This window comes from Nicotiana tabacum, chromosome 24 (assembly GCF_000715075.1).
Source record: "Nicotiana tabacum cultivar K326 chromosome 24, ASM71507v2, whole genome shotgun sequence".
Lineage (NCBI taxonomy): Eukaryota > Viridiplantae > Streptophyta > Magnoliopsida > Solanales > Solanaceae > Nicotiana > Nicotiana tabacum.
In genome coordinates, this window is record NC_134103.1 from 49,474,155 (window position 1) to 49,492,376 (window position 18,222).

An 18,222-nucleotide genomic window follows, 5' to 3' on the forward strand; every position below is an offset into this window, starting at 1 on the left:
GCCTAGGTGGCATTAGATGTGACTTGTTGATTTGAGTGAATGGTCATGGGATCTCCATGTTTCTTGTATCGTTGTTAGTGTTATGAAGGTTTGGAACAGGGTTCTAGCTGATATGAGGTTAATTGCCAGTGATGGATTTGATTATGGGCAGCTATGGTGGTCAAAGATGTTGTTATGGGCATATGTGTGATGTGTTACGTTGTGTGGTTGTACCTTGTGGGTGTAGGCATGAGTTGTTGCAGCTAGTTAAGGCTGATACCGTGTGTTGATGTGGGAATCGGGTCTTTGAGAAATGATTAGATGGTGAAAATTTTGGTTCTAAAGTTTATTAGTGTGGGTGGAAGGAATAATTTTTAGTTGAGATGGTTTTGTCGGGCCTATGTGGATTGGGGTGACGTGGGATCACCCGCAAGTATATAAATGGTTAGTTCATTCAGTGATTTGATGACTTAGGAATGGTTCTTGGCACGTTTGAGGAAGACCGTTTGTTTAAGATGGGGAGAATGTAACTACCCGGCCAGTCATTTTGAGAATTAACGTCCCGTTCTGTGGCTTAAGGTCTCGAGTAGCTTCGTATTGTGTATTATGACTTGCGTGTGTGGTCGAGTTCAATTTTCGGATGATTTGGGATTGATTTGGAATAATAATTCTTGTTTTAGAAGTTTAAGTGAAAAGAGTTGACCAGAGTTTGATTTTTTGAAGCAGACTCAGGAATTGTGTTTTGATGATTCCAATATCTTCGTATTGTGATTTTGGACTTAGGTGTTTGTCCGGATTCTGATTTGGATGTCCGTGGGTTGATTTGATGCATTTTGGCGAAAATTGAAAAGTTAAAGGTTTGGAAGGTTGAGAGGTTTAACCGGGAGTTGACTTTGTTGATATCGGGTTCGGATTTTGATTTCGGGAGTTGGTATAGCTCTGTTGTGTCATTTGGAACATGCATGAAAAATTTAACGTCATTCCGGGTTGATTTGATATGATTCGTCGCAAGTTGTAGAAGTTGAAAATTCATAAGTTCATTAAGTTCGATTTGATGTGTGATTTATAGTTTTAATGTTGTTCGATGTGATTTGAGGCCTCAAGCAGGTCCGCTTATGTTATGGAACCGTTTGGTATGATTGGACGGGGTCTCGGAGGCCTCGGGTGTGTTCCAGATGGGCTACAGGTCATTTCCTTCCATTTTGGACTGTTGATTTATGTCATCTGGTGTTCTTCATCGCGTCCGCGCCTGTCCTTTTGCGTTCGCGTAATGTTATGGTGGTCTCAGGTACTTTGTTCTTCGCGGTCGCGAAGAGGCAACTGCGTTCACGATGGTTGAGGGACTTATGTTGTCGCGTTCATGTTCTGAGTTACGTGATCGCGTATAAAGGAAGCTGGACGGGGCCTCAGGCTTTTGTTGTTTGTGATCGCGTAGGTGCAACCGTGTTCGCGTAGTGAGCTAGAGACTATGTGTCGCGTTCGCGATGAAGGTTTGGTCAGTTGTTATCATTTTGTCTCCGCAATCGCGAGTGATTTTCCGCGATCACGATGAGTAAATCACTAGGCAGAATATAAGTACTCTATTTCGAGGGCTTTTGATATTTTATCACTAGGATGTTCTGTGTTGGATTTGGGTAAGTGTTCTTTATCCGGATTTGATTATATTTCGTGATTCCATCTTTGTTTTTAACATTAAATTAGTCATTTGAATGGGAGAAAATGAGAATTTTTGTATAAACTTTCAAAAATGTAAAATGAGGATTTGAAGGCCGATTTGATGTCGGAATTCAATAATTTTGGTATTGTTGGACTCGTATCAGAATGGATGTTCGGATTTTGTGAATTTTGTCGGGTTCCGAGGTACTGGTCCATGGTTGACTTTTTAGTTTTCATTAAAGATCGAAGCTTTATTATCCGAAATTGTTTCCTATGGGTTTTATTTATGGTATTAAGTTATTTTGGCTAGATTTGAGCTGCCCGGAGGTTGTTTCACATGAGAAGGTCATTTTAGAGTATCAGTTTAGCGTCTTTGAGGTAAGTATCTTTCCTAACTTTGTGTGGGGGAACTACCCCTTAGGATTTGAGTCGTTTGCGCTATTTGTGTCATGTGAAAGCTGTGTACGCGAGGTGACGAGTACGTACTCGGGCTTATATGTGGAAATTGACCGGTTTAGACTCTTAGGCTTCTTTCATGCACTTATTTGGAATTGTCATTACATGTTGTATCTTTCATTCGACAATGTCTACTATCACATGCTTTATTTGAAATTGTCGTTATATGTCAAATCCTTTACTTGTCGAGTTTGCTCTTATATGCTTTATTTGAAGTTGTTATAACTTTTATCATTATGTGATCTCTTTTATTGTTGAGTTACTCTTAGTTGAAATTATTTTTACATGAAACCCTTTTGTTGCCGGGTTAATCTCATGCATTTAGACGTAGTACTAGTTTGTGTCATCTCTTTCATTGTTAGCCGAATTCATACACTAGAATCCGAAGTTTGCCTTTTCATGGAAATGCTTTCACTATCGAGTTTATCCTTAAATAATTAATTGGAATTGAGGTTATCGAAAGTCATTAATCTTCTTTAATTGAAGTTGTGTTTAAAGGGGGTATTGTTCCTTGTTGAGTTACTTTCCTGCTCATTTTGTTATTATTGAGATTCTATACACACTGAGTTTGAGCTGTGGGCTATTTGTTGTGGAAATATTGATATTGTTGGATCTTTGGAAAGGTTATGGCCTATGGGCACTTGTGCTACAAGTTGATATGTCGTGTTGTTGTGATGTTAGCACATGTGAATTGTTGTGTGGTTTGGTTGTTGTTATGCGGAGTATAAGGGTGGCACTTCAGCGTTGTTGTTATGCGGGGCATAACGGTGGCATCTTATTGTTGTGGAATGTACGGAGTGATATAGGTGGCTATTATGTTATTGTCTGGGCAGAGCGATATGGGTGGCTATTATATGGAGTGATACGGGTAGCTATCGGATTGATACGGGTGGCTAATGATATTGTTAAAGCTGAGTGATACGAGCGGCTATCAGAGAGATAAGGGTGGCATTGTCAGGGATGATGTGATATGGCTTGGGGACATTTTGTTGGTGATATTCGTGTGATGGTGTGTTTTCCTTGTGTATGTCATACACCTTACATGATTTGTTATGTTTCTTCGATGAGCTAATCGATGTCTTGATATTACTTGTTGACTTGGGCTACAGTAGTACACTCGCACAAGCATACACCGCAGCATGCCACTTATACTAGCTCAGGAGAACGGAACTTGACATTTATTGATCATGCCTATGTGTTCTTGTATTATCTGTTTTCACGTTGATATTGAGCCTGTGACCGTTCCGGGCGGATTGTGAACGTGAGCATGTGATCATGCCCGATGGATTGCGATATTGGCATGTGAGTTGTCCGTGCGATTGTGATTTGAAATGTGGGCACAAGTTGTCGTGAGTATATGATTATGGGTTGAGATCCGTGACTCGTGACTATGAGATGAGGTATCTCGGGTAATTTTCTTTGTGAAACTTGTGTTAGAACGACTTGATTATTTGGTTGTAATTTGTGTTCCTTATTTGGTTTCAATGGTATTTTCACGGTGTTCATATTGCTTTACTGTTTATGTCACATGTTAATTTTTGTTGCCATTGGCTGATTCCTGCTTTAATTATTAGCTTTATACTTCTATACTGCACAGGTTATTTTGTCTAATGGGTGTCTTGACTTGTACCTCGTCATTACTCCACCGATGTTAGACTTGATACTTACTGGGTACCAACCGTGGTGTACTCATACTACACTTTTGCACATTTTTGTGCAGAGTCAGGTATTGGAGATATCGGACTTGAGCGGACATAGCTTGTTGATCGTGAGGATTCAAGGTAGAGCTGCTTTGTTGTTGCAGTCCCTTGGAGTCCTTTCCTTATATTGTACTGTCAGCTTGTCAATTCAACATTATTTTATTTCGATATGTGAGATTATTCCATATATTCAACTAGGGTTCGTGCCTCTGTATTACCAAACCTTGGGATGTTGTTATGATTATTGTCGTGTAGGCTTATTCCACTTTTGTCTCGGTATATATATTAAACTATGTTTCAAATTATCATTGTTTAAACTGGCTTAATCATTCTTAGTAATCGGCTTACCTAGTCTTAGAGACTATGTTCCATTACGACGTCTGCGGTGGGTTTTTGGATCATGATAATAGCAACATCTCCGACCACAATAGCTGCCCATTATCGAACCTGGTACCGGTAAATAACTTTATATCCACTAGGATCTTGTCTGAAACATTAATCACACTGCTACAGATGTAGGAAACATATAGATCTCATAACCACTCACCTAATAAACAAGTCATGGAGTTCTCCCACCCAACAAGAACCAACGCCAAGCTCCAAGCTGATCAATGGCATACTCCTCCAGACATACCTTATCCCAGTCTGATCTCACTAATCCTAGGTCCAATGATCTCATCTCATCCAGTACAAGTTGTTCGACCGACAAGCCACACCAAAAAACACCTAGTCACATAAGTCGCAACCCGCACCGAACAAGCAACAATTCAAATTTAACCGAGGATGGAAAGAGCAACACATGAGAGAAATATTCGACAAGTCCAACAGGTACAACTCTCCATCGGCACCATACCATGAATCCATCCCACAAGTAAGAAGCAATAAACATGAAATGACCATAAAGAATCCCATCCTAACATAACCCCACCGCGGCACGTAGCCCGGTCCAAACATACAGATCCACATAGAAACACGAGGTTCCCATCCTCAACTATGAATCACATGTAGGATATACATCCCATAAACCAAAAACCTTTCACTAACGCAATCCCATGGAACAAATCAAGACACGTAATAGACTCGCTATGCATGTAGAGCACCACAATCTCAAGTTATGGCCAAACCATCAAAAAATCACGTCAAAACCCATTATATTAAGTAACAATAGGTCAATCCTAGCCTCATAGCCCCCAATAATGACCATACAAGAACGATACATACGGTCCACTACTATAGCATCCCCAACAAGTGTAGACACCTAAAGAGGAGTACCTCAATGAATCACGAGACACATCCAAATATAAAGCAAAATAGGATAACATATTTAATTAAGTAGAACCCAGATTAAATAAAACTAGTGCATCTATGTGGCAGATTGGAACAATACCTGATATGATAGCATCTGGTGCGGTGGTCTTACTCTTACTAGGAAAATCATAACTACGGGCCTGGCCTCCCTCTGCAGGACGCCCTTCACCCACTTGTACCCCATCTCTAGCTTGATGTGCAGGTGTAGTAGCAACTATAGAGGAACCCATAGCCTGAGTGCTCTGCTGAGGTACGCCCGCCCGGAGTTTGGGACAACACCTAACCATGTGCTTGATATCCCCACACTCAAAATTACCTCTCTACTGAAGTGACTGTGGGAGTTATCCAGAACGAGTGCTCTGGGACCCATGGAAAACTAGAGCACCATGTGTAACATCAAGTGCAGACTGAACTGGCTGACCAACAAAACCTTTACTATGACGCGCCCTGCCCCAAAAGTAGGGACTAGTAGATCCTCTAGGTCCACGAGGCTTCTTAGCCTCCTTATCCTCCCTCTCTAGACTGCGGATATGCTCCAACCTCCTAGTGATCTAAACAACCTAATGAAATGGAGTATCAGTCTCCAACTCCTGTGCCATCCCAAATCTGAGACCATAACCGAGTCCCTCAAAAAATTTGCGTACCTTCTCTCTAACAGTGGAAACCAAAGCAGGTGCATGACGAGATAACTCAGCAAACCTAATAGCATACTTTGACACAGTCATAGTCCCTTGGCGCAACCGCTCGAACTCAGTGCGTAATACATCCCTAATGGTTTGTGAAATGAACTCCCTCAAAAAGAGATCAGTGAATTGAGCCCAAGTAAGTGGCACTGCATAAGCTTGCCTACTCTCCTCGTAATCCTTCCACCATCTATATGTTGGCCCGTCAGCTAGAATGTAGTAAGGGTGACCCCGCTCAACTCCACTATGCCTATAGTGTGCAAAATACGTTGACACTAGTCTAGAAAACCCTGTGTATGCTCAGAAGCTGCACTACTGAAAGTAGGAGAAAAATACTTCTTGAACCTTTAAAACCTCTTTTTCTCCTCCTCTAATGACACCAGCCTGACCTTAGGCTGAACCGCAATCACGGGATGCACCAACATAACCTCCGTAGCCTGATCAACATGAGCCCGCTGCTCTGGAGTATGAGCGGCAGGAGTCTAAGGTCCTCCCCCAGCCTGCGAAGTTACTGGTGCAACTAGGATCAATCCCTCCTGAGCCAAGGTACCAAACATGCTCAAAAATGCGCCAAAGTCTCCTGATGTCCAGGGGTAGAAACAGGCACCTTGAGTGTACCCTCAAAATATTATACATAAAGAATGAAATATGCAAGACCCTGATGGGAAGTGGAGCTCACCAAGTCAGCTGAGGAAAGGGTGTACTGCTATCACTGATCAATGTTGCCTGCTGTGGAACCACCTACATCCATTAAAGATGCAGCGCCCTCGGCAAAAGGGACGTTAGTACATATGGAATAGTACTAGTATGTAAGATTAAACACCCTCTCAATAGAACAAGTAACAGTAAAATGAGAAAGGAACATGGAATCATTGAGAGCCTCAAACAACATTAAAGTGTCAAGTTAAGAGAAAGATAAATTACAAGTAAATTCTAATATCTCTAAGTTGGGAGATCTTTAGTATCGATATACCACCATGTTATTAGCATGGAGTCCGATCTCGGCCCAATCGGCTAAACCATCTCACCCCAAGACATCCAATCACAATACCACCATGTGCGCGGCATGGCATCCGATCTCAGTACGATCGGCTAAGCCGTCTCACCACAATGTTGTGTGGATCGACATCACTTTCTGCTAGCAATCATCTCATCCCAATTAAGGGGAACAATCTCACCACATCAATCTCATCCCATTTAAGGGTAATCATCTCAACATATCAATACGGAGATTTACCCCTCAATCACTCCTACACCAGCACGTGTAGTTTCGGGGTTAGGTTGTTTCAACCTACCCTTCCTCGATGACTAAACGATACTCCCAAAACATTTATTATAAAAGGGAGTTACAATTCATTTCATAACTGGCCGTGAAATTGTCATAAAAATGGCCTAGAAGACTGTCTCACTCTGCGACCATTCTGCGGCTCGCAGAGTGATTATGCAGTCGCATAATGGGCCGCAAAAATGCCTAACTCTGCCAAATATTTTCCTTCAACTCCCCAGTGCACTGTTCAATCTAAAAAGCCTGAATCGCGGAGAGCTTGTGAGTCGTGATAAATTTCTACTATTATTAACCTCTACGCCTACCCCAGCATCACGGAACCCCGGTTTTTATGAAAAATTTCACGGGGCCTTACATCCTCCCCCACTTAAGATCATTCATCCTCGAATGAGGGTCAAGGTTCAGTATTAGCATCTTATGCAACTCAGTTTTCATACCACACACCAGCAACCCCAAATTTGACTAACTCCCTAAATTCCGAAACATTTCGCCATATTTTTCCCTGTAACTAGGCCGATCCACCTGTTAGAGAGCCCAGAAACACATCCTTAAAATATATACATAAACCACTGACGTAACATAACTCATAACAACGCCAATTATGGCCTCACAAGGAATATATTGCCAGGAAAGGAACACCCTTAACATCAATTGTACAAATCATACATAATTCATAGAAAGTAACTCTTAAAATTTTCACATGGCTATTCAAACAAATAAGGATACTTTTTCTTCATTTCTTCCTCGGCTTCCCAAGTAGCCTCTTCAACCTGTTGGTTTTGCCATAGCACTTTCACGGATGCAATTTCTTTATTTCTCAACTTTCAGACTTGCCTATTGAGAATGGCAACGGGAATTTCTTCATATGACAGTTCTTCATTAACCTCAATGGTCTCAACCAACACAATAGCTGGCGGATCTCCAACTACCTTCTTCAACATAGACACATGGAATACCGGGTGCACTACTGACATCTCGGGTGGTAGCTCAAGCTTGTACACCACCTGACCAATCCTCTGAATGATTTTGTACGGCCCAACATACCTCGAACTCAATTTCCCTTTCCTCCCAAACCGCATTATACCCTTCATGGGCGAAACCTTCAAGAATACCCAATCATCTTCTTTGAACTCTAAGTCTCAACGAGGAACATCCGAATAGGATTTTTGACGACTCTGAGCAGTTTTCAACCACTCCTTAATGATCTTAACCTTCTCTATAGCCTGATGCGCTAGGTCTGGCCCTTTCAAGCGTCTGAATGCTAGCATGAAAGATGTTGTTATAAGCAAACTCTATGAGTGGCAAATGATCATCCCAGCTACCCTTGAAGTCAAGAACACAAGCACGCAACATATCCTCAACCGTCTGAATAGTCCACTCTGCTTGCCCGTTGGTCTGTGGATGGAAGGTTGAAACATCTTCCAAAAATTGGCCGTGAACTGAGCCCCTTCATCGGAAATGATAGAAACTGGAGTGCCATGCAGCCTGACTATTACTTTGATATATAACTGAGCATATTGTTCTGCTGTGTCGGTAGCCTTAACAGGTAAAAAGTGTGCTGATTTCGTGAGTCGATCCACAACCACCCATATTGAGTCAAACTTGCGCGGAGTGCATGGTCATTCTACCACAAAATCCATATTAATCATTTCCCACTTTCACATTGGAATCTCTATGTTTTGCGCCAACCCACCAAGCCGTTGTTGTTCGGCCTTTACTTGCTGACAATTCGGACACCTTGCCACAAAGTCCGCCATATTCCTTTTCATGTCATTCCACCAATAGACTTCCTTGAGATCATGATACATCTTCTGTTATTATTAACCTCTACGCCTACCCTGGCATCATGGAACCCCGGGTTTTAGGAAAAATTTCACGGGGCCTTACAGCTACGTTCTATGGGTGGCACACATGTATGGGGTTTGAGCCCTTGTGCATACACCAGAGTATTATTTATGCTCGGGGTAGTGCTTAAGGTATGATATGCCTTGAATTGATTGCTAAGCTTTATGCTATAATGTTTCTTATATTTGTAACCCTGTTGTGAGCTATTTGAACCATGTTTGAGGTTACACATAGGTTAATCTTCTGATTGAACATGAGAATTGCAACTTTCATGATGAAATTTCCTAATTTGAGCTATGATAGTATACTTCGCACATGCACACATCTTAGCGTGTCACCTATACCAGTCCGTGCATATGAAATTTGATATTCATTGTTCATATAAATTTAATCTCGTAAATATGCTTTCTGTGTGATATGAATTGAACTGATAGCACATGAGTTGTCTGTGCAGTTATGATTATTTGCAAGTGAGTTGTCCGTGCGATTGTTATTATTGGCATGTGATTTGGTCGTACGTTTGTGATTATTAACATGTGAGTTTATCCATGCGGTTGAGTTATGATAGCATGTGAGTTGTCCGTGCAGATCCCAGATGTGATTATTGGCACGTGACTTGTCCGCGCATTTGAGATATTATTGGCACGTGAGTTATTCATGCGGTTGAGATATTATTAGCGCGTGAGTTGTACGTGCATCACGTGAGTTGTCCGTGCAGTGTGTGGATAAGGATCCATCCCCCTAGGGTCACCCTCTCATATTTTTCCCTTGATGGTCTACACGCGGTATGAGGAAAACTGGCTAGTGCTTCATTTAGTTATTGCATTTCTTCTCTACTTGCAATTTCCTTGGTTGTATACATGTTTTATTCGCATATCTTCCTTATATGCTAGATCATAAATGTATACATGCCTTGTTTTGCATATCCTCTCTAATACACGCCTTGAAACAGAGCATGTTATGTTATCTTGAGCACCTAAGTGGCTTTATCTTTAATACATGACTTGATCATATTATTTCTATGTACTTGTGAGATTTATGAGCTGAATAGGTTATTGCGAGTATCATTGATAATTCTTACCTCTATTACCTCGTCGAGGTTAGTTATGATACTTGCTGAGTATATGGGGTCAGTTGTACTCATACCACACTCTACACTTAATTGTGTAAATCTAGGTGTTGGATTGAGGCGTGAGTAGATGTGACTCATTATTGTGATTATCTTCGGGAGACGAGGTAGAGCTGCATCGCGACCGTAAACTTTTGCGTCTTTTCCCATTTCAGTTAATGTTACTTTTATCCAGATAGTATTTTGTTTGTATTCCCAGACATGTATTTCTATTTTAGAGCTCATGACTCTGTATTACCAGTTTTGGAGGATTATTATGTTCGATGCAGTTATTTTATATTATTAGATTTAGACCTGTACTGGTGCAGGGTTCATAGACTAGCCTCCCTGCTGCACTGGACCTCTATAGTGACGAGGGCAATACTTCCTCACATGCTCCAACTCTCCATAGTCGTAACAACATTGATCTGGAAATGATGGTGGGGCCTGAATAGGACCCCGAGAACTAGAATAACCTTTTGAAGAACTCGGTACCGAGGAACCCTGAACTGATGGACCACGGTACGAACTCTAAGCTGGAGGTGCACTAAAAGATGATTGACCTAGATGAGTACTTTATGAACCATGACTAGCTGATGCACCATGATGAACCGGACGAACCATCTAAGCGGGCATGTAAGGACGACCTTTGTTGTGGTGTGACTGACCTCCAGATGAGGTACCATTGAAACCACCAAACTCACAGGGCCTCTTTCCCTCCCGCTCCTCTCGCTCAAGCCTGCGAACTGACTCCTAGCACCTAGCAATCTCGAGCACCTGGTGAAACCTAACATCAATCTCGGCCCCTCGGGCCTAATTGTAACTTAGGTCATAGTTGAGGCCATCAATGAACATCCTCTCTCTCTTTGTGGGAACCAACCGTATAGCATGATGGGCCAAATCAGCGAATCTCATCTCATACTGGGTGACAGTCATATCTCCCAAGCGTAGCTGCTCAAAATCTCTATGCAGCTCCTCCCCGCAGGTCTATGAGACAAACTTATCTAAAAAGAGAATGGATAACTCATACCATGAAAGTGGCGTTGCGCCAACGGACCTGCTCAACTAAAAGGTCTGCCACCATCTGTAGGCTGCCCCTGTCAGCTAAAAAGTGGTATATGCAACTCCACTGATCTCCAATATACCTGTTATGTGAAGTATTCACTGACATCGGTCTAGGAAATCCTGAGCATTCTCTAATTCCTCCCTACTGAACTATGAAGGCATAAGCCTCCCGAACCAGTCCAATCTCTTCTGCTCCTCATCACTCATAGGTGGGCCAACCTCAGCCCGAGCAGCAGCAATCGGCTAGGCTGGTAGTACCTCTGGTGTCTGGTGTCCTTGAGCTACCTAAGGCATTTATAAATTGTGCTTAATTGTTGTATGATTTTGTTGAGAAACTAAATTTTGTTGAGCACTCATATGCTTTGGATTAATTGTTGGTACCAACCGAAGTCATTAGATTGTGCTTAAGTTGAACCTTTTTGACTTCAAATGATGTTTGGTATGCCATTGAGCTTGATTGGTGATTTTATTGAAGGATGTTCTTAGTTGTTGAATTGCTTGAGGACAAGCTTAAGTTTGGGGGTTTGATAAGTTGGTATTTTACCAACTTAGCTCCTCTTGATACTTAGGCTTTTGTATGATTTTGTTGAGAAACTAAGGCATTTATAAATTGTGCTTAATTGTTGTATGATTTTGTTGAGAAACTAAATTTTGTTGAGCACTCATATGCTTTGGATTAATTGTTGGTACCAACCGAAGTCATTAGATTGTGCTTAAGTTGAACCTTTTTGACTTCAAATGATGTTTGGTATGCCATTGAGCTTGATTGGTGATTTTATTGAAGGATGTTCTTAGTTGTTGAATTGCTTGAGGACAAGCTTAAGTTTGGGGGTTTGATAAGTTGGTATTTTACCAACTTAGCTCCTCTTGATACTTAGGCTTTTGTATGATTTTGTTGAGAAACTAAGGCATTTATTGAGGTTTATTGGCATTTTTCAGGTATCAAGTGATTTAGAAGTGATGGTGAAGAAACCATGTGAAAACGAGTCAAAAAGGAGCTAAAATGCAAACAAAAGTACTGCCCAGTGAATTATCCTTCGCGAACGGGAAGGATTAGACGCGAACGCGGAGCATCGGGCAACAAACCTCCGCGAACGCGATGCTGGAGGAAGAAAACCTTCGCGAACGCGAAGGTATAATCGCAAACGCGATGCTGAAGGAAACAAGCCTTCGCGAACGCGAAGAACAACTGGGCAGAAAAACTGGGTAGTTCTGGAATTTCACGTTTTTGACCCCCAAGCCATTTAATACATGACCTAGCTCATTTGTAAAAGATCTTTGGAAACTCTTGGGCAGTCTTGGACCTATTTTGAGAGAAGAACACAACTTTTGGAGCTAGGGTTCTTACACACACACTTGGGTCTTGAAGATTTGAAGCTTTTGGTTGAGAATTTCTTACCCATTTATGTTCATTTCTTCATTTTGTTGCTTTGTTTTGTATATTTAAGTGTGCAGTATTTTTTCCAACACTTGAATCTTGTTTATGGGAATATTCATATTTAAAGTGTGGATTAAATATCTTGTTGTGCTTATGTATTGAATGATTTTTATTTATTATGAAGTGAGTTATTGTTTCTTTAATTATTCTTGTTCTTTAATGTTTCCAAAGGGATTAGCTAACCCTAGGACTCGCCCATTAAATTTGAATTAATTTTGGAAAAGATAATTTGGGGTTGGGAAAGATTAAGTAACAAGAACTTGAGGCTTTAACCCTCACTGTATAGATTCTACCTAGGGATATGATTGAACTACTTGTAGCCATATTCGGGTATGCTTAATATCTTAATTATTTTAGGGATAATTTAATTAGGAAGTCTTGTTAGTCATCGAAAGAAGCTAACATAGAATTATCACCCGAGGCTAATTAACATAAACTCGCTCATATTTGTAAAATCGTGAAATACATTGGATCGTTACTTCAGTGTAATTCCCAATGCATCCATACTTGTAGCCATTGATCATTTTACTTGCTTTCTAGGTTACTTTTTATTTTTGCATTTAGACATAAATAATTTCTAAAAATATTTTTAAGTGTTTGGCTTAGCATAACAAGTGATAATTCTCTTATATGCCTAATCGCCTATATATTGTTCGTTGTGGGATTCGACCCCAACTCATAGTTGGATAAATTATATTGCATGCGACTGTATCCATTTACTCTTTAGTAGTGGATTTGGACGTCATCAAAATTGGCGCCGTTGCCGGGGAAGATTGAGAAGCGGCAGAGAAAGTTCAGGGAGCACAAAAAGAAAAAGAGCATATTGCTGAACAAGATGATGGATAAGCTGAGGTCATTTTGCAGTTCAAATGACTCTGATGATGATGAGGAGGAGGAGGAGGAGCTCAAATTTTCCTCCACCTCCAACTCCGAGTGATGCAGTTTCAGGGAGCACCTCCTTCATTTTATCTTTTTTTGTTTAGTTGCATTGAGGACAGTGCAACACTTTAGGTTGGGGGTGACTCATTTACATGTGATGATGTAGTTGGAGAATGATAGGAACATGATTATTTTTTTTTTGTGACAACTTGTGTAGATTGGTTGACATTATAGTTATTAGTGATAATTTGAAGTTTAATTCCAGCATGTTAACAGTAGTTTTTTTATTAATATTATTTTCTTATTTTGCTAATTTATTTACTTGTAGGAGTATTAATTAAAATTCTTGGTTTTTCTTTATGCCGCGGTTATTTTTCAAGGAAATAATTTGTGTCGGATCGGGTGACTTTTCCCTATGATGGATGGCGTGACAACTTTCGTAAGGGATTAGTCGTGTTTAATTTCTTTTTTCTCTTTATGTAAATATTTTTTTTTGTTAGTATAATAGCTAGTAGTGAATAAATATGCAATACCAATAGTTAATATCCACATAAAAAAATATTCAAGATATATTACCTATAACGTTATTTGTTATAGGTAACTTTGATATTGTAGTTCTTGGTACCAAGAATACTGTTACTAACAAGAATCAATGAATTCAACCAATAAGATAATGCAAAACATCACAAATTATGCCTCTTTTGATTACATAAACAAGTGAATATATATGCAATAATAAAAATACCCAAAACGCTTCAATACATAAAACTAGAGTTAATATCTACAAACAATTCTCAAAACACTAAATCCATCAATCCCTAAGGAAGAATTACTCCGTGGATATGGAGAAATTCATCACAATTAAGTTTAAGTCAAAGGAAAACATAAAACATCCAAACCCTTGTCTTGAGTGAGGATGAATGGTGAACTCCTCGTTCTCTTGCTTCTCCCTTTTCTCATTAGCTTCCTTTACAAGAGTTAGAGGGTTTTCCCTAAATACTACAACGAAAGGCTAGCTGAGAAAATAAGGAAGAAGGTTTCAACCTAAGCACAATGACCTAAAGAGGAAATGATCTTGTAACAACAATCTCACAATAACATCGTATGCACTCCATAAGAAAGTGGCACCTATCGTGGCCAATGGATGGGAAGAAGAAAAAAAAGTCAAAAGGTGATATTCAAGATCATATGGGTTGTATGGAATTCCAATATGCATAAGAACTAAGGAAAGCTAAGTATGCACGCTACAAGGGGGCAGAAAGACCAGGAAAAGTAATAGCTTACGTTCAAAGAAAGCTGAGAAGAAATGAAAGGAATTATTCGAACAATGATCCAGAATTAGTTACGTTATGAACATACTTATGATTTTGGAATATTATCCATGTAGCATATATACTGACATTCACACAGCCGTAGAAGACTCCGGTATAAAGTTAAAAGAAAGAATTGAGCCCAGGGCTTAGACAAAGGATTGAATTGTTAGAAGATTATATCATGAATATTCCATGCGCCCACGGAAGGCTAAAGTAATAACTAATATCAGGAGCCGCAGATCAGAAGATAGCTTAAGCCTACATGAAGGCTGATCAGAAGAAAGAGGAAACTAAAGAGTTTAATCAACTAAGTAAATCAGGAGTCTGATTATTGGACTCCAGAGAATTATAGAAATCATGATTGAGAACATAGCGTAATCAATCTTAATATCAGAGGTGCAAGAGAGATAGCACAACAACCATATTCTATAACGGCTCTACGATAAAGACAATTAGAAAAGTACCAACCTTATAAGAAGTCAGTATAAAGATCCCACCGGATTGCGTATACACAAGAGGTGCAAGTATTATAATAGAGTTTCAAGTTGTGGAAATCATACCTATGTGGAAGTGGGGTTATGAAAGAGATAGAAGATACGATGCGAGAATTTAAGGTAAGCAAGGTAAAGGTGAACAACGTACGAGATACTTAGGTATAGAAGGTTATGAATAGTCCATATTTCGGATAGAAGGCTAGAAGCGTGGGGATTCAGTATCCAGGAATGATAACGGCGTCGTCAGTGGCATATCTTCCAGCCTATGGTTTCTAAGTACCGAGAGATCTAGTTAAGAGAGTAAAGAAGAGTCAGAGACGATGTGATATCTCGCTGGATATTCTAAAATATAACAAGGAAATCTGTGGTGCAAGCAAATTGAAGGAAGGTTGCGAGTAGTATAAATATATATATATATATGTATAGGTCACAAGCTAAAGTATGGTAAAGCGACGAGGTTTTAGGAAGATAGGAGTAGGAGAGCTGATGGTTTCTCTAAGCTGTAGAAAGCTCAGTATAGCCGAATGAACTCAAAGGAGTCTAAGACTAGTAGCATTTAGAAGAGATGGAATGTTGCCTTGGTAATAGAATGAGGGTGTATAAAGGATGACGTTTGGTCCTTCAATTGAGTAATGATTTGAAGAAGAAAATAAAGGGATTTCATGAATGGTACAGGATTAAAATACCCATGTATGGTGAATCACATTGGGATGCTAGAAGATACGGTTATGAAAGCATGGTATTGCCCCAGGTGGATCAGTCTAATCGTTTCATATGTTCCCCGATGCAACGTGAGCCCTAGTGATTACGTAAGAGGTTTTAAGTCATCAGTGGTAGATTGTAGATCAATATTGAGGTGAATCAATAATGGATGGACAGAAGTCACAAAGTATGAGATGAGATTAAGTTGTCATTCATAAGATGAATAGTAATGAGGAAGCATTAAAGGACATAGATTTATAGATATGGGATAAGAAACGAACGTAACCTGGAGTTTGGTAACAGAAATCGAGGTAAGAATTATGGTATAGTATGGCCTACCTAGATGCAGTAAAGTCATACGAATGGATAACCAGGACTATGAAATAAGATATAGCAATATTCGTAAGTTCAACAAAGTTCCGAGCGAAGAACTTCAGTATGCCTATAGATGCCCAGAAAGACATCTTATCGAGCTCTATATATGGTTACAAAGTGAGGCCTAGAGGTTGGCTAAAAGCTAGAGGAAAAAGGAGAGAAGAGTCGCAAAGGCACATTTATAATGTCAGAATCGTACAGGCTGCATGATAGAAGGTATCAACAGTTACGAGATTGGAAGGATTCTGACCACAAGTCGTGGTGTGAGAAAGAGGCCTAAAGAGGGGAATGCCTGGCCTTTGAGTATATTCAAAGAGCAGTCGCCTAAATGGCAAGGAGAGTACTAAGGTATTCGCAAGAGCTATGGGTTATGAGAATGATAAATACGTCAGTCAACATTCGAGGATAAATGCTCCAAAGGGGGGAATGATGTTACACCCCATGTTTTCGTACGTGAAAGTACGCCATAAGTAAATTGATGGAAGCTCGGAAATGAGATGTTACATCCCGCATTTTCGTTTGTTAAAGTTTCGTTGTAAGTTAATCGACGTAAGTTCGAGAATGAGATTATAAGCATTATGCCATTTAAAACAAGTGATGAGTAAATTCGTGAAGGTGAGAGGGTAAGCAAATCTAAGAAAATGAATTTTGTCGAAGTTTGTCATTTTGGGATAAAATACGGCTCGAGCTAAAATACCCGGTATTTATGGACTAGTACCATACAAGGTACCACATGGCCATGATAGTAAGGTGTACAAAGTGTGTTAAAAGTGAGTAGTACTTTAAGTAATTTGAGATAACTCCTAATTATATGGATTATTGGGTAATGGGAGATTACCTAGTTAATTAAGAAATTTATTGGATAATTAATAATATTCGGGGGAAGATTAGCTAAATAATTAGGACATTTTGATTAGCCTAATCCCCCCCAAACGTGGCAGCAAACTTTGCCAATGTGATGACTCTTCAAGTCACTCGGTAAGGTATCATTTTAATGGATTAGTAATCACATTAGTGGGGCCCATACCCACTAAGGTATAAGACCTCTCTAACTTAAACAAAAAGATGCATATTCATGAGTAATGTAAAGATTTTCCATAGCATCTTCATAATTCAACAAGATCTCATAAGTGTTTTAAAGAATTCAAACGAGAATTCTTAGTATTTTAGCAATGTGAGATTTTGCAATTTAAGGGAATACGGTGCAATCCTTCTCAAAGATATCACACGGATTTTCCCCTACTTCGATTCGTCATTACGTGTTTCGTCGCAAAAGATGTGTGTTAGAGAAATTGTTAAAAGAATCAGTCCAGGTATGTTAAGGCTATCCCTTCTTTCTTTTGGAATGATCTATACGACACAAATGAAACGAGCAAATGCACAATTTCCATAAATATCTCTATTCATAGAAATACTAGAGATGCTTATGTTCTTGATTTTTCATATGTCATATTATTCTATGATCTGTTCATGGGTCTCCGAAAATACGTAAATTGATAAAATTTATTTCATGACTTTAATCAAAGGCATAATGGTCCTATTATGTTCCGAGAGATTTTATTGACGTATTTCATATGCATTTCATTCATTTATACATGTACATTGACCCATGACCAGATGGTGTTATATACGCATATATATGTATATTATATGTATATGGGATATGGAAAAAGGTTACGGCGTTATATATGCACCACCACCTAATCAGCTGGAATACGCTGATGATTTGCCCACAGTGGCTGAGATGATATGATGGGATGCCCTCAGAGGCTTGATGATATTATGAACGCATATACCCATGCATGGTATGACATTTTATACGCATATGCATGACATTATAATTTAAATGATTCACAGAGCTATTCAGATATACATGTGAAGTCGTTTACTCCATGTTTCTCTCATGTCTATTGTTTACTGATTTTCATTCCTTACA